At 44.0% G+C, this 24,661-nt stretch overlaps 1 protein-coding gene across 1 annotated transcript in view; it reads left to right on the plus strand.

Annotated features, from left to right (window-relative positions):
• Positions 1–2,875: 2,875 nt before the first annotated feature.
• The window catches only part of SLC26A9 (solute carrier family 26 member 9), a 196,847-nt gene continuing 175,061 nt past the window's right edge, over positions 2,876–24,661 (plus strand). The window contains exons 1-2 of the mRNA XM_086923425.1: positions 2,876–3,006; positions 5,999–6,071. The gene's annotated coding sequence lies outside the window, so the exon portion shown is untranslated. The remainder of the gene's footprint in view (positions 3,007–5,998; positions 6,072–24,661) is intronic.

The following is a 24,661-nucleotide window of genomic DNA, read 5'->3' on the forward strand; positions in this document are numbered from 1 at the left end:
TGTTAACAAAGAAAAAAGTACCAGATAACCAATATGTGGGTGCGAGGCTACCCCAGATAGAAAGCCTTCTCAATTTACTCCCCTCCTTATCCTGCCCCTCTAAAAGCCTAGGGTCCATGTAGGTGCAGCACTTCTCCCTCGTTAGCTATTGGTCACTTTGGCTGTATTTGCAGTTAGTCCTTCACCTATTGGCTGAGTCACAGTAAGCCGTGGCTTTGCTCTCCATTCACTGGAGATGACTCACCAGAGGTTAAGTCAGATGCCTCGCTTGGGTTTGACAGGTGCAAGATGGCACCCTGGGACAAGTGTCACAGGCTCACAGAGCTCTTCTTTGAGCAGAAGCCACTCGGGCACAGATCAACCAGTGACAAAAAATTGCCAACAAGTCACTTGGGGCACACAACTAGGTGTCACTGGATGACAACCCCTTCTTCAGCAGTGCATGTGGATTGGGCAACTCGGGCAAGTGCCATGGCTGCCACAATGAGGATGATGATGCAAGACAAGTGGCATGCCTTGGCAGTGCCACAGGTCCTCCCCTAATCTCTATTGACTGGCTTTGAGTCAGGAGCATGCCAGTCATGCGCCTTTTGAGGCTCTGGTGGACAGACCACAGCAACAGGGTCAACCTCTTCAATGCACACTGGCAATCAGCTCATCCTGAAGGGCCGGCTCTCTCCTTCCATCCTCAATCAGAAAGGACTCTCCAGTGTTCCAGGACAACTAAGGAGGATCTTTCTCCAGGTCAGACTCAAGGTGATGTCTCTTCACGTATGGGAAGCTGACTGTCAGGCAGACATCAGTTCTTGTTTGGCAATAGTTCTCTGGGTACTCTCTGGAGCGCCCACTCCTTGCTTAGAGAGAGATTGGAACTGGGACAACAAGCGAATCAGCAGCTGCCACTCTTATACAGGTACATCAGACGGGGTATGAGCATTCCCAGTCCACTTTCAGAATGGCTTTGGGTTGGTTTGGTTTTCCTTTTGTGTGTCTTTATTAGGAAGTCTTCCAAACTCAGTCTTTGTCTTGAGTGATGCTCTTCGCAGCAGGGTCATCTCTAGGCTCTAGCACCCACAAAAGAGGCACAAAGAGGTATGAGAAGTCTGCATTCGACTATCATAGCCACGCGTGACAGTGATCAGAAAGAGAAACAAAAGGATGACCATCACAACACTATTCACACCATGACAACAGGACCTGCCGCCCCACTCTTAACTCCTGCCATCCACCAAATAGCATTCTGCAGGAAGACTAATCAGCAGCCCTTTTGCATCAAAGGCTGCAATTCAATTTCTATGGTGGATCCGTTTGTCTCGACTTCAATGTTTAGGTTTCCTCCCTGCAGGCTCAAGAAAGTCAACAATACACTTCCATAGTCTGGGAAAGTAACCGCACAATTATCTTGTGCATGGTAACAGGCCTTCCAAGATGAAACCCGCAAGCCAGTGCCAATTTGGTTCACTCATAGAGTGTGTAACATGCTTACCACACACCACATGCATGTATCCAAGCACTCAGAATCTCGCCACTATGATTCCAGGTCCATTATTAGCAGCAGAAAATCACAAGTGGGGAAGTAGGCTCCCACTTTCTCTCAGATATAGATAAAAAGGCAAGATTACTATAAACCAGGCTATGCGCTCACCACTGTGCTTCATGTATGAATCTGTGACAGGGAGAATAGCACTCTTTTCCTATCCAGAACTCACGTGGCGCATCCCTCTATGGCCCAGCACTACTTTAGGAACATACTCTTGTCAAAGGAAGGTCTAGGCACTGGACTGGTGTACAGCTGTGACCAAAAATGCAAAAACAAGGATACCAGTTTCTTGCAGTTGGGCATACGAGGCAGGGGACACAACTGCACATGATGCAGAGGACATTCCCACCCCGACAAGATGCTTACACGCACAGGTCTCTACCTGTCTCCGCTATTGGCTGCAGGTACAAAGTTCTGAGAAGCCCCCACCTCTCCATTCACCCCCTGCTGCCTCTGATGGGGTCGGTCGTCCATGTCACTTCCTCTGACCTGGAAATGAGAAGTCACAGATCTCCCCACTCAATGACCCCGCGTTAAAGTAAAACTACTCGAGGCCGCGACCCACCACAATGGACCCCGTTGTCTGCCCTGATCCCAAGTCGGACGCCAGAGAGGGAAAATGAGAATGGTTAAAAGCCCGTGGGGATGGATTTCAGGCTGCAATTTTCACAAGCACGAGTTCCACCCGTCAGCAACGATCAAAGCACCACCCACATGGCAGGAGCAGATGAATATAGGGAACGCATCATGTGCTATATGTATATAGTGCTTTACACTGACGTTGGCCTCTTGTGAGCTCTCGGCGCTTTTACAGGTAAGAGAAGTGCGGCGCTAGAAAATTGCACTAATTTGACTTGTGTACGAGTAAGTGCAATATTTTTGGCCCAGGGAAGGAAAGTTGTATTTTGGTACTTTCATCGTGGGTCACGACGCCACCCAACGCCCCTCCTTGCAGCATCCAGGGACGCTCGCTAGTCTCTGGACAGACCCCGGGGAAGCCGTACGCAGGTGCAGACGAGATGACAAAGCAGGGCAGAGGGGACTCCACGACAGGTCGTTTGCCTCACCGGGGACAACTTTTCCTTCAGAGCCTTCCCAGTATAAACGCTGTAAACCTAACCGGTCCGTGAATGTGCACTATTGTCCCGACGGCTCCGGTGCAGTTTGGACATTTCTGAATCAAATGAAACCGAGAGAGAGCGCGAGAGAAGGAGGGGGAGGAGGGGAACAAAAAAGGAGCTGTTCTGTTCCCTCTCTCTTATCAGCCTCTCCTATCTCCTTGGATTGCGCCGGGCCGCGCGGCTCGTAATCACCTCGGCGCGAGCCAATGGGCGGGCGAGCTGCGGCTGTTTATAAATGTCTGACTCATTAGATCGCACATTATTTAAGTTGTCGCCGCCACCTCTGTCTCGACGTGACCCTCAGACCGCCGCCGCGCGCCTGACCCGCCAACCTGTGAGAGGAAGGTAAGCCGCGAACCCGCGCCGGGCGGTGTGCTCTGCAATGCTTTTGATTCATTTCCATCTTGGGTGCGAACCCATCTTCCTATGAGGAAAGCCAGCTACACTTTGAGATGTAACAAAATACTTGCTTTATGCGCTTGTCATGCCATACATACATGTACAGCTTCTTGATGCCTATTGGGGATTGGTTCATGATTTTAAAATGATAAGTAAAAAAACATTAACTTTAAAACATTTTACACATACAATAACAGAAAAGCTGTGGCATGTGGAGGGACATTGACGATGGAATAAATGAAAGGGTAGGACGGGGGTGAAGGAACTGCAAGTGCTGGGATTTGTACACAGAGAGAAATGTGACCCATATTTGGCTATATAGCCATGCATTTTAAAGTGTGTCCTCTATGCAGACCCAGACAACAATCAATCTTATCTCAGAGAGTGCAGTTATTCGAAGGTTTTTAGCACTAGCCCTCTGTCCCCTCACCGAGTGTCACCTTCATTTGATGTAAGCTACTGGTCTAGAGCCGCCAGGGTTCGTCTTTAGCAGTGGAGGTGTCTGGTGCGACAGTCTTTGCTGGCATCCCTCCACCAAATCACCTCCTTCATAGATTTCCTCACTACAGCCCTCAAAGGTGCCCTTGTCCTTCATCTAATCTTTGCCCCTCTCTCACATTTATTTATTTTATACCGCTACTAATCCCTATGTAGACTGTCAGAGCGCTTCATATCATAGACAAATTATACAATGAGTCATAAAACTGTGCAAATCAATGTGTAAGAAATGTTGCTTAAGGCAATGAGGGTGTTGGAGTCACATGTCATTCATACTGGTAGGGATATCATGTTAGGAGTGCTTGGTCTGGAGGAACGAAGGGGCAAATTAACTAAGTTTTTAAGATGTGCAGTAACCAAAGTTGCAGATCTTTGTGAAAACTTAGATATTGTGCTGTTGCTCTCTCCTCTAGTGCTGGCGCGCATTAGGCTGCCTTGTGCCAATGAACACACCCCCTCCCACCCTAGTGCAAGGTGTTTGTGTGAGCTCAAACATAGGTTTTATGTTGGAATAGGACCCTTTCAGTATACAATTCTATGCTTTGACAAAGTTTAACACCTTACCTCTTTGTATGTGTGCTGTATGGGCAGCAACGTTGGAAAGGCTTGGTGATAATAAATATTTTCTCCAACTTTATGCCTACCTCGAGGAGGCATCATTTATTGATGCCAATCCTTGTCTACCAAAGTTAGAAGGGATTAGCATCATAACCTATTGTTGAGTGCAGATGACCGTCCTTTTACCACCGATGTTATGCTTCCCTGACATAAAGTACTGCATAATGAAACTTTGTGTTACTTTAGGGGGACTGACCAACACAATTCAGGATTTGTGCTGGAAAGTTGGCCCCTAAACAAAACTTTGCACCAGGTTTACAGCACTATCATGATGCAAATCAGATGGAAAGTGTTTGTAAATCTGCCCCATAAACACAACACAATGATTGGGTTCTCATACTAGTGAGATTGTATTGCTCTCCAAAGAAACCCTTTTTACCAACCTTAGAATAACAAAAGGTTGGAGGGAAACAAAGCAATAATGTTCTAAACCAATGCCTTTCAATTCGCATACAGCTCTTTAATGCCAGTTCATAGCTCAAGGTGATATTTTAGAAGGATTTTTACTTATTAACTCATAGTAACAAAAGAATCTCTGTGACAAGCAATTTCCCACTGAGCTATCTACATAAAATACTAATCTGTGATCTGCATGCCACATGTTGTGATTTACATTACAGCATAACATTACCCACTATGCTACTATATCATGAGTCAAAACTGTGACTAGATACATTGCGGACCTCTCCATCAAATGCATTAACAACAAAAGTTGTAATGCCATTCTAATTATCCCCTGAAAAATGGCTGGCACACCATGATTGCTGCAGTATGCTTTTATCTCAGTTCAGCTTGTCATGCCAAGAGCACCCCCTTGACCTTGGTGTCTGGTGCAACCTCACCAATTGCACCACCCTAAAGGCGGCACTGGAAACAACCATTGTCGCCTCAGCATGTGAGCAAACACTTCCCTGATAAATGATACTTGAGGCATGGCATGCTACCAGTCACCGAAGAACACTTACTGAAGTCAACAACCACATATTAAGTGGTAATGTTTTGTCTTTGGAACCAGAAGATGTAGGTTTTAACCCTAGCTTCCCTCAACTTGCGAAATCATTGGTCAATCAATTATTCTGTGCTTTAATTCTTTTCTCTGCTTTATTCGAATTACTTTGAAGCAGCCTAATCATATTGCCTAATACAAACAATATAAAAAAGTAGGAAAGTTCTAGTTACATATGGGTTCTTGAAGTAAATGCAACCTATTTCATGCGTAAAATTGGTCACTGCAAATAATGGTCTAATTCCGCTCTCAAAACCAAGTTACCTCTTCAATTACTCGTTGACTGTATCTTTGCCTTTGACCCCCTACATCGCACCTACACATTGCCTGTAGGTTTGTGCTATACAACCACCACATATATACAAACTTCACTTAGTACAAAGCTCACATAGCCATCCTCAGCAAATACACTTTTTAGGTCTCACATGAGACAAGACATGTTGTTTACTCACAGGGGGCTTACAACCCATCCATTGCTTACCATTAGTTGGCTTCATTGTCACTCTCATTTCCTTGTTTCTCTTTTGTCAGAGTGTGCCAGCTTCACTTCCTTTTTTGTGTTTGTGCCTCCCCTGGAGCATGGCCCAAGGACTTTTTTCTTGCTAGTGTCCTTCCTCGACTTGTGCCGTAGGAGGTACTTTTACAGCACTCCGTAAGACTGCATATGTTTTCAGGTAGCCACCTCTCCATCCCATACCACTCTTTGCTACAGTTTTTTTTATAGGTAGTGCAAAATCAGTATGAGGGAATTGGGAGGTCTTTACATGAGCACCACTTTACATTACACAAGGTCAGATTAATGTTTCTTTCATACAGCTCGAACTCGTCCGAGAGCATTGGAGTGCTTTGCATGAGTGCTTTACATGACCACCACATCACATTGCACAAGGTAGGATTCATGTTTTTGCTGTTTTTTGGTTGCTTGTTCCCTTCTTCCCGAGTTGTTGCTTGCCACCTCCTACCTTACGCTGTTTAGCTTGCCCCCATTGTTGCTAGCTCCCGTTGTTGTTTGCCTTTGTTGTTGCTTGCGCCCTTCTAGCCCACATTGTTGTCTGCCCTTGTTGTATTACTTGCCCCCTCACCTTCTCATGTTGTGTTTATTTCCTCCTCCCACCCTCCCGTCATTGCTTCCATACTTACTACCCTCCCATCCTGCCAGGAAAAAAGCATTGGCAATGCCAATAGATCTCGCCTACGTAATCTATTGGTGTTTACTGTGTTTTTAGCCATGTTCCACAGCAGCGAGGCTGTTGTGCAGTATGGCTGAAAGTTAAAAAAAAATAGCTATGACAAGGCCACTGCTGACCATGCCTAAACGAGAGCTTTTTTTCATTTCTGATGGGAGTGTTTGATGAGAGGCATCTACGCCCTTGTGTTGCACGCCCTCCTTCCCTCCCCCCACCCCCACCAGCAATTTTAAAAAAGCGATATGACATAGCTAGCACTGGCCGCATCTTAGTGATTTTTTTCAAAAACTTTCAGCCATGCCGCAGAGCAACCATGCAGTTGTGCAACATGGCTAAAATATTGACAAAGGCAAAAGCTTGCAGAGGCGTGACCCATTGGCTTTGCCTATGCTTGTTGGAAGTTGATTTCACTAGAAGGCATAGTGTAGTATGGTGTAGTGCTTTTATACTGTATTAGACACCTCCCTTCAGAAGCCAAGTAAATACCAAGGTGACACGAAGAGTTACCCCTCAGTAAGTGACAGCTGTGCCTTCTAGGCCACAATCCCAACAGAGTGCAAAAAGGACCTTCTTGTGTGTGGGTGTGTGGGTGAGTGTATGTGTTAGTGTCAGAGGTGCTGCCACTTGGCTGCAGGAGGTGCTGCAGCACCCCCAGATATTATTGAGGAGTTACGCCAAAGAGAATCGACCTCCATAAGGCCTCTGAAGGGTTTTCCTGTAGCAATCCTTGCTTGTTAAAAGTCAGAGGGTCAAATGTCAGCCAACTTCACACAAGAGGTTGCTGCCAATTCGTGTAGCTTGGACATCTTTGTTTACTTTTCATTCCACTGAATGCAAAGTGATCACATTTTAAAACTCGAAGCACGAGAGTGCACCTCTGCAGTTTTGAAACCTGTTTTGACACACATGTGAATAAAAGCATATACTTCATTTGCATAATTCCGTACATATAATCAAATGGCTAAGTCCAAATGCGTCACACTGTCTCTTGACCCTTTACTTGTGTGATTCAGTTTCACTCTATCTGCTGTGTCTGCTTCGGAGATCAGCCAGCTAGAAGTATGCACATTACCTCCATCAAACCTGAGGGCCTGCTAACGACGTCACCCGTGTTTATGGTGTCAGTGAGAGGGCTGTCCAGTCGCTTCGTGTTATTGGGAGTCGTTATTCCCGCCCTCAGTTTACATTGAACAAATCTGTGCATTCTGTGGGTTGCATTCCTGGCTGGCCTCCAAAGTAACCAATGCTCTCTAAATGAAAGGAGCGGGAGCCTGGAATCCCGCCAAGATGGAGTAATCGGGCAGCCTCAGTGGAGAGAATGGCAAGGCCTGGGCCACTGAACTAATTGTTTGTCTCCCGCCTCTGTACATCCATCTACATACTTGGTCTTTTCACAACTATTTGAAGAGACTGAGTTCTGGTCTAAAGTTCTGAGAAAATTAGGTTTTTTTATGTACCACCCGCGGGCATTGCTTCTCCTGGGCAAACAGTTACTGCTGCAGAATGTATCCGACACCTTAGGCCTTCTTGTAGCTTAATATTTTACAAGATTGATGCATTCTTTTTGTTGTTGTTATTCTCTTTATTTAATTCAATACAAGATGGAAGCACCACAATAGCGTCGCTGTTACATGGTAAGATGGTTCTTAAATTAGCTCGGGCACCCATGAAATACTCATCCTTGACGCACCCACCCAGAACAGTCAAATTGGGGAATGCACATACTCTCATTACTTTTCCTGGCACAGAACGTGGGATATTCAATATTCCTGATGTGGCTCAAGGTTTAAACAATATATGCTATACACTAATCCATTAGCTCATGTGGTCGCCAACGGACACATCTCCGAGGAATTTCCCCTGGGTAGCGGAACAAGACAGGGCTGCCCCCCCTGTCCCCACTCCTTTTTGCCTTGGTACTAGAGCCACTGGCGGCCTAGATAAGGATAGACCCAATCATCCGTGGGCTCAGTTAGACGGAGGGATGGGAAGACCGCATATGCCTTTATTCAGATGACATTCTCATATACATGGCATTCCCACAACGCTCCCTGTAGAGACTCTTAAAGATATGCAAAGTATATGGGAAGGTGTCAGGATACACCATCAACTGGGGAAAGTAGGTGCTGTACACTTTACATGGGCCCCTTCCAGTAATACTGAGGGGTTGTGGGGGAAGGATAGTGGTTTCAAATAGCTGGGTATTCATGTGACGTCCGATCCCGATGATTTCATAGCCAAAAACCTTCAGGAACCGCTGCAGAGACTACGGTGAGATGCCAAACCCTGGCAATCTTTGACCCTCACTCTACTGGGCAGAGCTGCACTTTTTAAAATAATGGTGCTCCCCAGATTTCTATATGCCCTCCAAAATACCCCCTTCAGTGTTCCCCTCTCATACTTTAAGGCAATTGATTCAGAAGTGAATAACCCCCTGTGGGACGGCATGCCAGCTAGAATAGCAGCAGTGAAGCTGGTTAGGAGTTGGTATGATGGTGGTATAGCACTCCCACACATCCAAATATATTACTGGGCTTCTCAACTAACAGTAATCAATCAATGGCTTCACTCGCCCCAAACTGACCCTGCATATCAAGTAACTAGACATACTCTAGGGGTGGGAGGAATCAATTGAGCACTATATAATAAAAAGCAAAAATCAGATCTTATAGGATAGGCCGCACATACCGTCTGCACGTGGCACACGGTAACACGCCACCTAGGTTGGAACAACAAACTAACGCAACATACTCTGCTATGGGAAACGGGCAAACTAGGTAGCCTGGGTAAGAGTAAAGGATTTAGACAATGGGACACAATAGGGCTCTCGCGATTGGGTGACCACTGGAAAAATGGGACCATCCTCACCTTCGCCCAATTACAAACCCAATACGAAATGGCGCCCACTGAGCTGTTTCGATACTTGCAGGTTAGGCATGCATTAGAAGTGGCCATCCCGCCAGACATGATCCTTCCAGAGTCTTCCCCACTGGAAGACAGACTCCTCATGGAATACATTGACAAAAAAGGCAATATCACTTACATACCGAAAACTCATTAATAATCAGTTAGATCCTACGCAATTGCTGCAGGAAAAATGGCAAACTGATGTGGGCGAATTGGATGAAACCGACTGGCAGGAAGCACTAGAATCCCCGAGGGTGGCGGCAGTATCCTCTAAGTTGCGTCTTATACAACTCAAAGTGCTCCACAGGACATACTTTACCAGGGTAACATTGGTCCCGATAGGAAAGTCCAACGATCAATTCTGCTTGCGTGAATGTGGTGACATAGGCACCTTTTACCACTCACTATGGGAATGCCCTTTCGTTAAATTATACTGGGTAGCAGTGATGAGCACAATCACACAGGTTAGCGAAAACCCGGTACCCCCTGAGCCTAAATATTATCTCTTAAACATCTGGGAGTCAACGGACCTGAATCACACTCCCCAAAACTGGACAATCCTGGGTATGTCAGTAGCGAAACGAAATATTGGTAGACATTGGGGGGCTGGTGCAGCAACACTCCTCCAGGACTGGTGTAAGGATATGGACATGGCCATGGTGGCTGAAAGGGCCACATATGTCCACAGGGGATGCCCTAAAAAATGGGAATGAATGTGGGGTAGATGGAACACATTTAGAGGAGGCATCTGCACTCCTCCGACCATAGATCCTTCCTCAGATGATGATGACTAATAGCACAATATCTGTTTATTGATAAGCCTCTACTGTACATCAGAAATGTTATAAACCTACATACTCACTGTCATATGATGGACACTACTGTCTTGTGGAAATGTACTTCTGTAAATGTTTTGATTGCAAGTCAAGAAAGAAAGAAAGAAAGAAAGAAAGAAAGAAAGAAAGAAAGAAAGAAAGAAAGAAAGAAAGAAAGAAACACTCCTATGAGGAACAATCAGTTCTCAAGCACTTCCAAACTATTTATGGTGGGCCACCATCAGCACAAAAGGCAAAGAACAGCAACCAGCAGTCAGCTAAAACCTTTTTTCACATGCTTGTGGAATGACTGGTGGAGAATGGGATAGATCCTGTTTACTTGGCAGAGGAATGTGCCACAGCACAGTGTAGTTTTCTCTTCAGACCTTACCGAGTCTGTCATCAATACATATCATTCCTAGTTGTGAGAAGTGATTAAGACCTTTCTCTTCCCTAATCAAAACCAAGTTGTCTGCTAATAGTTGTTACCGGTGATTTCAATTCACAACAAAATAGTATTTCATGTTGGGCCTCACTTGTCATTCATAGCATTGTTAGATCAAGGAGCCAAGGCCCAGGTAGACACCTTCAATGCACCTCACACCATCCCAATGCCATGGGTGAGGGTGCCTGCTGTTAGGGTGAGCAGGCAAGAGAGCTGATGCTCCTATGCAGAACTGACTCAACGGTGGTGTTGGTTAGGCCTTCGGGTTCCTCCCTCTTGCACCGATCTGATATAAGCTGGGCACTCAGATGCACACTCACGTGCAGTGGATGGCAGGAGGGGCTTTAAAGCCTGGATGACTTGTGGGTTCATCTCTTTGGTCTCAGATGCCCAGTTGCACTGCATGATGCAACTGAAGCACTCATCCAGCCTGAACGTTAGTAGATGTGGGAGTGTTTTCAAAATAGTCTATGAAAAGTTTCCTGACAGAAGTTATGCACATTTTGGAGTATATTAAATAATTATGAATGTTAAATAGAATTTTGTCTTTCTGTAATTAAATACCACTCGACGTTTTCTACTAAATTAATGGTTATGTGTAGTGATCTCGGGAGATTGGGGAAGGCCCCCAGCTTTGCCAGCCCACAGCTTATGTCATTGATTGTTCCCAGGCTCAGTGAGTTTGATCAAGAGGTGAAGCCATGATTAAAAACCGGGGGCCTCATTTATGAGGCTGTGCGTCACTTTTACGCCGCCGGTGCGTCACTTTTTGTGATGCACCAGTGGTGTAATAAATGCGCCTTGTTGCGCCATATTTACAAAGTGACGCATCTAGGTAGATGCGTCACTTTGTAAACCCCTGTGCCACATTATACCTGCGCCAGGTATAATGTATGCAAAGGGGGCGTATTGACGCAAGGAAGGGTCGTAGAAGTGACGCAGTGAAATCTATGAGATTTCACTGCGTCACTTTTAGGACGTCGTTGCGTCAAAATCTTGCGCCTGCCTCACATCAGGCGTAAGACTGACACAGGCCCTTTCAGATGGGGCTTGCCCCATGTGAAAGGACGCATTGCTAGAGTTGCGTCACTTTTGTGACACACTCAAGCAATGCGTCACTTTTGCGCCATACAGATACGTCAGAAATACTGACGTATCTGTAACTCCTTGCGACATGATGCGTCATACATTAAATATGACGCATCAGGAATGACGCAAGGAGTGCGCACTGAGAAGTGGCGCATCGCTACTTTCACCCAGCGATGCGTCATTTCTCATAAATGAGGCCCTGGGTTTTCTGGTTAACAGCTTACAATGGAACCTCTAGCACACCTCTCCATACCAGTCTAAAGGGATATGGGGTACACAAAAATGTACATATCTGCAATAAGCCTCCTTCCTGAAACATAAACCTTTCTTCTTATCATCTGTTGCTGATCTTCAGACAATCAAGAGCTGGGGCACACGGGGGAAAGTGCTACTTTTTCTTCATATACAGCAATGGAGGATGGATGGGTGGCACAAGCCAGGGTGTCACTAACTGGCATGCGTCTGACTGGACAGCCAGGTTATGCCAGAGGAAGAAGCACTCTTACACATGTGAACATTTGTACTTCTACTTGTTGCATCTGGATTAAAAGAGTCAATGGGATGGATCATGGAGACGGGACATATTTGAATGGAGCACAGTAGGTGTAAAGATTGTAGAACGTTAGTACACAATCATAAAAGGATGTCGCTGAGATGGAATTTAAAGAGCTGAAACAAAGGCTTTAATGAAAGAGATGGCAAGGGGATACAGAAGCAATGGTCCACGCGATGGACAGGATGGCCAGAGGACCCAAGGATGTAAGACCTGTAGAAGAGGAGAGCACATAGGCAATTAAAAAACGAATGTCTATCAAAGAAGGCCACGTATTAGTAGGATAGAGGAGAAAACAGAAAGGTGTGGGAAATTGCTTAAGTTGTGGGGCGTGATATACAGTCTTCTGTGTATTGATATTGTTAGTATATGTGAAAAAGGCTAATGAAATTCAAAATTTGAACGCCTCGCCTCAGATGAAATGTCATGTTTGCAACTTAAAGAGATGTATATGTGGAACCCGCTTCCTAATGGAAACCTAGTAGCAAGTGAAAGAATCTCAAATTTGTATATTCGGAAATCTTAGGTCAACGACCCAAACTCTGCCTGGACTGTTTTGTTTTTGTTTTGCCAGGTTCAATAACTTCTTAAAACTGGGAGTATCCCTAATTTTAAAGACACGCTCAAAGTACCACACAAAAGATGGATACAGAAGCAGTGCCTGCGACCATGAGTAATTCGCTTCTGGCACTAAATTGCCCCCATTCCATTGGCAAGCATAATCGATCCCTCATTATTCTTCTACAAGCCTTACATACAAGAACTTTGATTTCTTGAACTATATCACAGCCATAGCTGGAACTGCGCAGCCAGGTTTGTGCAATACTTTCCAAAATTCTACCTAATTGATTCTGTGACCAAGCATGCACTTTCTTTTATTTTATGGAGTTTTATATAGCGCGAACTTGACCCGGTATCGGGTATCAGAGCGCTTTGCATAGCACCAGTTGCCTTACACGAGGACACATTCATTTTTGTTAGGCACGGAGAGATTAAGTGATTTGCCCAGAATCACAGAATTGTCACCGTCATTGCAGAGACTGGAACCCGGTTCCCCTGATTCGAGTTCAACCCGTTAGACCAACTCCTCTCTCTCACTTAGCAGAAAAGTTGTGTGTTTGCATTGAAATTACACTGCATTTAAAATCTTCTTACACAGAACACGTGCAGCCTAAACAACTTTTTTGTCTCCTGCTCAAAGATTGACTTCTTATTGCATAAGACCAGTGCCCATTTCCACCTTATATAACCTATATTTGATCCTAGGTTTACTGGAATGAACTTCATTGGGAACACTGCCACGAATATCAACAGGAAACTCCCTAGGGACCAAAGTTACAGCATCTCAACAGGTGACAGCTCAGGGCTTGCGTGATGAGCTCACTCTTTTCACATGCTCATTGACTCTAATCCAAGAGTCTTGTGAGCACGTGACACATAGTAATGTAATATATATATATACATATACATAAACAAAAGTATGCCCGTATGTCCTTTATGCATTACTACACCATTCATCCGATCGACATGAAACTTTGGGAAGTTGTTGAGTACACTCCTGCGAATGTTTCTGGCAAAAAAAATATATATAAATGAAAGAAATTTAAAAAAAAAAAAGAAATTTGCTAAAAGTTGTTGAGTAAACTCCCGCGAAGGTTTCTGGCAAAAAAAAAAAGGTAAATATCGGCCCCCCGGACTCCCAGGGCCCTCATAATCTTTACAATACTGAACGTTTACAGTGTCCGGTGCGACTCGCTTTTGCAATGACCATCAACAAAGCACAAGGACAATCGCTGCAAATGTGTGGACTAGATTTGGAGAATCCCTGCTTCTCACATGGACAACTATATGTGGCCAGCTTACGCGTCGGAAAACCTGATGATTTATTCGTGTACGCACCAGACGGAAAAACAAAAATACTGTGTATCCACAAGCACTCGAATAAATAAACAGAATTAAAACAACACTTTAAAATGTTTTCCACATTAAAATGAATAAGTTTCAATAAAAATGACACAATGTAAATTGAATGTTATCATAACAAGTTTCCTTAAATTTCCTTTTTCTGAGATCGCAGCAACGCGCGACGGGTAGGCTAGTATATATATATATATATTTGTGGGACATTGAAGCACTTGCCTACATGGGTATCATGCTACATCATGTAGTGGTGTGTGGTTGGAAGGGTGATGTCTTTGTTTATCTCTGTGTGGAAAGTGTTTCCATGTCATGCATGAGTACCACAGAGGTGCATTGTCGTGTTAAGGGTGGCAGCGCTTAGCAGTGTGATGGATGAAGAAGTGTGAGCTTTAGGCCTGCAACTTATTGTTTTCAGTAAGCTGGCAGCTTTGAACAGCTCTGCAGGACCCTTTATGGCTTTTCATATGTTCATTGTCCACCTAGCTAGTTACTATAATGGGTTTTCCATTCTGAGATATCTTGTTTAAAGTTTATGGTCCTAAGCAAGCACAGGTTAGAGAAAGACATGGATCAGATATTATTAGACCTGCCAGCCTTAGGGTGGTCTTCCACTAAACGCTTTACCTTACTATTCCATTTTTTTGTGGATCCCATTTTTGTTGGCCTGAGGACTCTGTGTACTTTACAACTGCTAACCAGTGCCAAAGTGCAGGTGCTCTCTACTTTACATGATAAAACTGGCTTACACCCAATTGCCACATTTAATTTACCAGTAGGTCCCCAACAAAGTGGTATTGCATGTACCCAGGCATGTAAAATAAATGTCAGTAGTGGGCCTGCTGCACTGATTGCGCTATCCACTTAAGTAGCACTTTCAACATGTCTCAAGCCTGCTATTACAACTTATGTGTGCAGTTCTAAACTGCTATTCCGGCCTAGCAAAATTAACTCTCTTGCCAAGCATAAACCTTCCTTTTTAATACATGTAAGTCACCCCTAGGGTAGACCCTAACCAGCCCTAAAGAGCCCATAGGGCAGAGTGCAGTGTATAATAAACATTGGATATGTACTTTTAACTTCTACATGCCCTGGTATTTGTGGAGGGGATCGCCAGAAGGGGATTGGGGGTCCCACCAACAGAAGGGGTGAGGGGAGGACTTAAAAATAAGACGTTTTCCACAGCCAGATAATTGGAGCTGTGTGCTTTTAGACCCTTTACGTATCTGAAATATTTAACATTGCATACCTCCGCTTCTACTGATTGGATTTTTGTGTTTTCAGTGTCAAATGATTTATTATATTTTATTTGATTTTTTTCTGAATTGGAATGGGATTTTTCTTGTGTTTTCATTTTATTACTGCTTAAAGTGCTGCATAAATATTTACGCATTGCCTCTAAGTTAAGTCCGAATGCTTTGTGCCAAGCTACCAGAGGGTAAAGCAGCGGTTGGTTTGGGGTTAGCTTGTGTTTCACTGTGACAGTTATTGTGGTTGCTGCTTGAGTATGGTTTCACCTCCCTCAACCAGTAACCCGAGTTCCAACAGACATTTACTGCGATGGACTTTGTTACTATCTGATTGTCATTGTGAGATAGCTTCATAATATGTCGCTCGTTGGGACCTGCAGTGGTGGAATAATGTGTGAATTATTTTCTCACACAAGATCATGTGAAGTACTATGCCTTGTGAGCTACACATCGGGCTTTAGACTAGATTCGATGGTCAGCCAGAAAATATGTGATTAGACTAGCAGAATGCCACCTGATACTGGTCAGGCCGCAAATGTCTGAATTCCGGGCAGGCAGCTAGGATGGATAGGGGAATGCTCAGGTAAACACCACTGAACAATTCTAGTCTGGACAATGTGGCTTTTGCTGTTATTCAGTTGCAACAGAAGAGGCCTTATATTTAATAATTTATCTATTCATTAAAAAAATGTAAGGCAGAAGTTTGTAGGCATATGCTGTGAGCTAATTGGCAACAGACGTTTTGATGGAAAAGTAGTTTCTTGGGACACCATTTACTTAGGCTTTGATTGAAACCTCTGGAACAATTGAAAAATGTCTATTGATGGAAGTCAAAAATGTACACATGTCCAAGTTGCCAAGTATGACATCAGTGGGTCAGAGATTTTGTAAATTGCAAGGCTGTAGCTTCAATGACCTCAAATCACTTTTTTCTCGATGTATGAGACGGTGCCTTAGGAGGTCGGAAAAGTGTCATTTGAGTTTTCTTCTGAAAAAGAGGGAACTTGTGTTTTAAGATATCGACTGCTCTTCCGCTGGTGTTCTTGGAACAGTCTAGACTTTGCTTCCTTTTGAGGTACATCGGATTGTTCTGATGTGGAATGCGTTGGAAGGATGAAGGCAGGCTGTGTATAAGGATGAGGTGGTGTAGTTTGCTGAGGTATTTTGATGGGTTTCTACACATTCATTGGTGGGTAACAGCAAGAGTTTTTGTCACAAAATCCGCTAAAATGCTGGAAGTTCTAGGCCAAACAGGAAATATTTGGAATTGTCTCAAAGCACAACGAGCACGTTGTGAAAGAGACATGTAGTTCGCTCTTCAAGGAGCAATTCACCAGTTGGATGGTGGCATAAGTGCAGAAAATAATCAACTTAGCTTTGTCTTACTGTTGTGCTTGTACACACATCCTGGGAGAAAGCAAACATATTTCGTAGGCACTAGGGAGGCGGAGCCCACATCCTTGCACCAACCTTTAACAAGGGCACACCGACTATGCAACCTTCTCAAGTCTCCTTCAGCTTCAAGGCTCTGTGGTGTCCTCTGCGACTTGTCCACTCAGTAACCTACACAAAGCTCACACGATACCTTATCTGAAAGCAAACTCAGTAGGACCAGCAGATTGGTACAATTTTCCGTGCCAAGCACCGACTTCCTTAAGAGGCAAGGTGTACAGGTGTGTTCCAGGAGTGGGTGCGGGGTTGGTAGCACACCATACCCTGCACCCTGGGAGGAGGTACAACCTTTTATCCCACGTGCCTTCTGCAGCGTATTTACATTCTACAGTAATCCTTTCATCACACACTCACAGTGAGGCAAACATTGCCGGGAATACTGTTGTGTAGTCTGGTTTACTTCAAGTTTGACGTTTTATTCAGGGCAAACCTTTTCATAGATGTTGCCCTCTGCTGAGAAGAATGGGTTTTTGAACCTAGACATTTACCTCCATAAGGTAACTGGCTCATGTTTATCAGTACATTTATAGGAGCTCATATTTTATTGGAGTGGGTGTTTACGTGGAATGTTTTTCTGAGAAATCTGTGTATCGTCAACACTAGTGTTTCCTGTTTATAGACTTTTTGTAGTGCTAGGTTTTCTCAATTCGGATTCAATTTCCTGGGTGGGTTTAGTTTATTCAGACAAACTACCAAAACAAAATGCAGGTTTTTTATATTTGACTGAAACTCTCAGCTATTGAGTCACCTGAGAGCACTTTGTAGGGAAGTGGTGAAGGAGGTCACGTGAGTGTGAATGGCATGATGCTTGACCTTGGTGTATTGCTTTGCAGTGGCAGGCATAATGGATCTGTGGGCTCTTTCGATAGCAGAAGATGAGCCCATCTTAGCTTTTTGGTAGGAGTAACAAAAGAAGGCAAGAAAGCTGCCAGGATAAAATGACTCCAGGATGCTTAGAAGATTGTAAAGTAGCCAGCAGACTATAAGGTGATAAGAAGGCTGAGCAGAGATGGGTTGGTGAGCAGTCCTTCTCCTTTGAAGGGGCTGCACCTGGATAGTGCAGGTTTGGTGGGTTGTATGTATTGTTGTTTTTATATTGGTGCTTCCTAAGCAGTTTTTGTAAGAGGTTTTTTATATGGTAAACTATAGGTACATGTTATGTTTCTTTGTAAAGTGCACCATCACCCGCAAGGGTATCCTGTCGCTGAGCAGGTGTGTGTGCCCAGCCTGTTTATGGTAGATTGCTAGTTAACCATTAGAAAATATATAATTACAAAGTATATGGAGGTTTTCCACATTTGTACCCAATGGGTAGTTTACCAATAGCTCGTTTAGGGTGAGCAACTAAAACAAAAGCATTTGTAAGAAATAGATTCAACATTAAGACAGATTCATATCACGGAGGTTTATGTGTCTGTGTTTACATAGTCCAGTCCTGACTATAAAGGAGTGCATTGCTATACGGAGCATGAAAACAGGTACAATAAAGTTGAAGCTAGTGTAATTTAAGGAAAGCGGTGTAACTCTTAATGCAGTGACCAAGACTGGGACAGAGTAGATATTTGCACTAATAGCATTAGATAGATATGAGAAGTAAAAAGAAACACCACCAGAGAATCAGCAAAAAAATTATTTACAGTCATACCATCATAAATATCAATGCAAATAGCATCAATCACCGCCTAACACTGTGGTCCAGGAGTATTTCAATATTTCATGAAACTGTAGTAACTCATCAAACCATTTGCATACTAGGATAAAACATTTGTACATGCTTCGTATTGGTACATCATATTTGCCTTCATGATACTTGGTGCAAAGAAACTCTTGTGCACAAATTGTTAAGAGTTTCTGCACTGCTTGCTTCATGAATTGTATGATGACCCTCGCTTTAGCCAATTTGAAAACAGAGTGACACCATAGTCCAAGCAGAGCCTGGGTAATTTCAGCAGCAGAATGCTTCAACCGGGGTAATCTGGCACAATGCTTCCACCAGGGTGATCTGGCACAATGGTTCCACCAGGGTAATCTGGCATAATGCCTCCACCGGGGTAATCTGGCACAGTGCTTCCATCGGGGAAAACTGGCACAATGCTTCCACTGGGGTAATTTGGTACAGTGCTTCCACCGGTTTAATCTGGCAGAATGGTTCCACTGGGGTAATCTGGCATAGTGCTGCGATTGGGGTAATCTGGCACAATGCTTCCACCAGGGTGATCTGGCATAATGCTTCCACCAGGGTAATCTGGCATAATGCCTCCACCGGGGTAATCTGGCGCAGTGCTTCCATCGGGGAAAACTGGCACAATGCTTCCACTGGGGTAATTTGGTACAGTGCTTCCAATGGTTTAATCTGACAGAATGGTTCCACTGGGGTAATCTGGCATAGTGCTGCGACTGGGGTAATCTGGTACAGTGCTGCGGCTCGGAGAATCTGGCACAGTGCTTCCACCAGGGTAATCTGCCATAATACTTCCACCGGGGTAATCTGGCACAATGCCTCCACCAGGGTAATCTGGCACAATGCTTCCACCAGAGTAATCTGACATAATGCTTCCATGGGGTAATCTGGCACACTGCCCCCATCTGGATAATCTGCCATAATGCTTCCACCGGGGTAATCTGGCACAATGTTTACACCGGGGTAATCTGCCACACTGCTTCCACCTTGGTAATCTGCCATAGTGCTTCCACCGGGGTAACCTGGCAAAATGCTTCCATTGGGGTAATCTGGGACAATGCTTCTATTGGGGTAATCTGGCACAATGCTTCCACCGAGGTAATCTGGCACAATGCTTCCAGTGGGGTAATCTGCCACAATGCTGCCACCAGGTTAATCTGGCACAATGTTTCTACCAGGGGTAATCTGGCACAATGCTTCCACCAGGGTAATCTGGCATAATGCCTCCACCGGGATAATCTGGCGCAGTGCTTCTATCCGGGAAAACTGGCACAATGCTTCCACTGGGGTAATTTGGTACAGTGCTTCCACTGGTTTAATCTGGCAGAATGGTTCCACTGGGGTAATCTGGCATAGTGCTGCGACTGCTGTAATCTGGCACAGTGCTGCCACTGGGGTAATCTGGCACAGTGCTTCCACCAGGGTAATCTGCCATAATGCTTCCACCGGGGTAATCTGGCACAATGCCTCCACCAGAGTAATCTGGCATAATGCTTCCACCGGGGTAATCTGGCACACTGCCTCCACCTGGGTAATCTGCCTTAATGCTTCCACCAGTGTAATCTGGCACAATGCTTCCACTGGGGTAATCTGCCACACTGCTTCCACTTTGGTAATATGCTATAGTGCTTCCACCGGGGTAACCTGGCAAAATGCTTCCATTCGGGTAATCTGGCACAATGCTTCTACTGGGGTAATCTGGCACAATGCTTCCACCAAGGTAATCTGGCGCAATGCTTCCAGTGGGGTAATCTGGCACAATGCTTCCAGTGGGGTAATCTGCCACAATGCTTCCACCCGGGTAATCTGGCACAATGTTTCTACCAGGGATAATCTGGCACAATGCTTCCACCAGGGTAATCTGGCACAATGCTTCCCCCGGAGTGATCTGGCACAGGAAAGATTGCTATTGTTTCAATGTTTCCTTAGAAAATTAACAAAGCAATGGGTGTCTATGAAACAACAATGCTTTGAAAAGTATTACATACCTAGATGTAGGATAATTACATTTAATTGCACAATGAACATGTTATGATATATTGATGTTCAGCAGACATGCTTGGCTCAATGCTCATCATGGTAACTTCATAAGTGACAAACATTTGAGAGGAATTGTGAGCCTCACATCACACATCTTTGTAATCAACAAACATTGGGGAGTGTACCACTTACCCAAAAAGATACAGAGATGTGTAGAGCACCTTCTCTTTCAGCTAGCAATTTATGAACGATGCATATGGAAGGCTGTAGGAGATTTACTCTCTGTCAACCCTGGAAGTAGAGTAGCAAGTGGTTTAATATCAAAATAAGGGACTTTGCAAAGGAGGTGTGCTAGTGTAGGACTGATGACATTCATCTATGCCATTAAGGGCATTCTGTATTGAATCACGTTTTGTGATCCAGCGTCGTTCCTTTAAATTAAATAGTGCCATAATGTTTCATCGCCTCACAAGCATCTTGATTAAATCAATGATCTATTATTGTATGTCATCCTCATTGTTATTAAACACTGAGCAATATGACACTAATTGTAAATTGATACTTGTATAGCGCACTACTCACCCGCAAGGGTCACAAGGCGCTTGTACGAATACGGCTGTGGAACCCGTCCTGGCTTTCCCTGTGAGGTGTCCACTCCTGGGCACCCCCAAGGTGGAGGCCAGGCATCCTTAGCGTTGTGGGGGGCGTTGTGGAGATTAAGCAAGCTATTGCCCAGAGTTGCAGAGTGGGACCCATGGTTGGAATAGGCACCGAGGCGAGAATTATCAGGTCCGTGGAATTTTGAGCCCAAGACCCGCCGAGGCGGGAAATCGAACCCTGGTCCCGGGCTAGATCTCTGCATCAGTGTCTGCTGCTCTAACCATTGAGCCACACTTCTCCACTAATGGAACATTTGTGGACTTTTTTGACTCATGCAAATCAATCAGCACCAAATATGTCACCAACTGGAAACGCAATTGGTACGGGGTGATAAGAGTTAGACGATAGCCCCATGTTTGAAAACCTTAGTGTCCCTAGTCAACCAACAAACAATACACGTGTCAGATTTATAAGATCCTTGCACCAAGAGAATCTCCACTAGCAGGGGAATTTGATGAGGTTGCAGATAGGATCGGACCTCTACTCCCTTTCAGAGTCTTTGATCTTTTGAATGCAAACAGTGGAGTGTTATATTTAACATCACTAGCTGATTGCAATTTCAATGTTTGTATAAACTTTTACTTTATTACTGGTGGAACTAAAAGGGGGGACAAACATAAGTCTATGCTGTGAAGATCGAAAATAAAAAATCAACATTGTGACTCCCCAGTAGAAGTGTGCAAAATGTGCATAATTCCCTCTTGCATAATTATGCAAATGTTCAGAGAAAATATCAAAATTACCCGAGTGGTGCAAGCTCTCATTTTGTGGTATATTTTACCAAGAAATGTGGTTGTGTGTCAATTATGGATGAGAGTATGCATTTTGCGCTAAATATTATAGGGTTAAATCACACAAACAGCAACTGCTCGCGTTCCGTGCACTTTGTTTCCATACTCCCACATGGGAATGTTTCCTTGAATGATGGCCTAATTACTCGGCCCGGTGTAACAGCACCATTTTGGTCTTTTCACATACCAAACAATGTGAAATGCCAGAAATTACGGTAGATTACACCGGCATAACGAAAAGCCTACGGAGTTCAGCCTTGGCACCCTTTTAGATAAAGAAAATATTGTCAATGTGGAGGTACTGGAGAGGAATTTTGCCAAACAATGAGGTGATGTCGGGTTAGATGTAATATTCATTAAACTCAGCAACATAAAGATTCACTAGAGTGGGAACAAAAGATGCACCAATTGCTGTTCCTCCGACTAGCAAGTAGAATGAGACCAAGACAAGTACATATTTCCTGGTAGGGCCAAATCAGTCCGGCTCATAAAGAGCTCAGTAATGGGCAAATGTGGGTTAGGACGTGAATTCAGAGTACTACTAATAGCCTCCTAAGCCTCCTTTAAGGAATGCCCATATGCATTATACCTTACCCAATGAGACCAAGCATTCAGTATGAAAACCTTATTCTTTAATGCTGCCAATACAATCCATTCCATCCCAGATGAGGGTTTAATGTTTAGCGCAATGTATTTTATAAAGAAATAAAACAACTAGCAGAGGGGTTTGAAGGCTTAGCCATACCGTGACACTGTGGGCCTCTCAGGGAAGTTTTATTATTCTTATTGACTTTAGAAATTGTATAAATGGCTTTTGTGTGGGGCTTGGTTTTCTCCATGACTGCTAGCATGTCCAAATGGAATGCGCCCACAGAGTCACTAGTAGTTTTTTGTAAGAGATTGATGTCAGATGTTGGACTATTAACTTGGAGAGACCAAAGTTTGAAATCCCACAGATTTAAGAAAGAGTGGCTTGTTAGGTAAACACAGTTTCAAGAGGTTACCTGGGCATAATTATAGCACAAAGCAACATGGTTTTGTCCAGAGTCACACAAGTAAAGTATTAAAGCAGCAGCAAAACTGGTTACAATGAAGGGAACCAGAGGACCAGAATTAAGGGAACCACCCCTATGAACTTAAAAAAGTTATAAATGTTAAAAAAAATCTAGAAAACACTAAGTGGCAATATAAATCAATAGGCAAAGGTCACCCAGACAAAGGCAACTTTTCCGGCTGACCACAATGGGCACAAGTCAGATACAGCCCTGTTGTTCACTCTGGTCAACAGATTTACCTTCTGAAATAGTAGAAATAATGGGAAGTCAAAATGTTTGTGGGGAAAAGCAATGCACTTTGAATGGTGAGTATCCCACAAAGTCAGATATTTTAATTTAAGGAATAAAAATATTCAAGTGGGGCAAGTCATGATTCTTTCAACAGCTATTGTTCCATGAAGTCAGATATGTTGAATGCAGGGTCCCTCTTTCATGTGCTTCCAAGCTTTTGAGTTTTTACCTAATGAATTAGAAGAAATTACAGAGCATGAACTTCTCCCGTAGGACAAGGTGGAGAGCTGTAGCTTGGCTGAGCTCCATAAGGCCGGATATCTTATGCACAAGATCTTGTGGCAGCTTCTTTTCTTTTGGCAAAATGCTCTGATTGGTACAAAGCAGGAATTCTTGCTAACTGATGTCATTCATTTCCCACGTAGCCTTGGTGCCTTTTCCAGGTCGTCCAGAGGTCAAAATCTGTCTAACTTCCAACTTTCCTTGGATGCCTAAATTATTTTTCTTGGTGACTCCACAGCTTGCTAATCCACAAAGGTAGCAAAGATAGCAGTGGAAGGAATACTCACTTATTCTTTTCAGCTAGTGCTCCAGCAGTTCCCACAGTCTAATCGTCTACTGGTTCTCCACAAGAAAGATGCCATTCTAGCCCATTATATCCCTGGGATCACATGATACCAGCTGGTCCGACCCTGGAGAAGAATTTTCTGTAATTGAACAAAAGGAAGATCAGGTCCAGGCCTCTGTCTTATTGCAGTCAGACATAGAAACAGTCTCTTTATCTTCTGCTATTTTTCAAGTCCAGTTGCGTTCTAAGCTGCTTGTGGTGGAAAACATACAGTACTGTCTAGTGGTTGATAAAAGACAACAACATATTCTCAAAAGGATATCACGGCCATGTCAGCCCTCTGTTTTTGAGCATATACTGTTAATTGACTATAAATCCATTCTAGAAAACCCCTCCAACTTTCTCTGCCACTCTGTTGTGGCCCTACTAAAAGGTTAGATGTGCGAATTGGAATTAACCATTTCTTACCATGAGTGCATGCACAAGATGGTGCGTAGAAGCATACCTATACTCAGGATCAAAATAGGCCAGTCAATCTAGTTTTCTAAAAGCCAAAATGTGTAGAGTTCACATAAAAGAGAGAATTCTCCCTAACTATGCCTCTACCCTCACCTACCCATTTGATGGGAAGGGTCTGGTGGTCCCTTAACCTAGTAAGCATGACACATTTGTTATTGCACAGGGCATATACACTTTGGACTATAGGTCTGAAGACCTAATTCGCAACCAATTTCTCGTAGGTGACTATTTCCTCAGTGGTAAAAAAAAAAGTTCAAAAGTGAAGGTATAGGTTGTTTGTGAGTCAATGGCATCTCTAATATTTGATATGGGTTGCTCTTAAAAAATGAATAATAATAATTTTGCAAAAAAACATACTAGTTTAACCTAGGGTTCGAAA

This window comes from Lissotriton vulgaris, chromosome 5 (genome assembly GCF_964263255.1).
Source record: "Lissotriton vulgaris chromosome 5, aLisVul1.2, whole genome shotgun sequence".
Lineage (NCBI taxonomy): Eukaryota > Metazoa > Chordata > Amphibia > Caudata > Salamandridae > Lissotriton > Lissotriton vulgaris.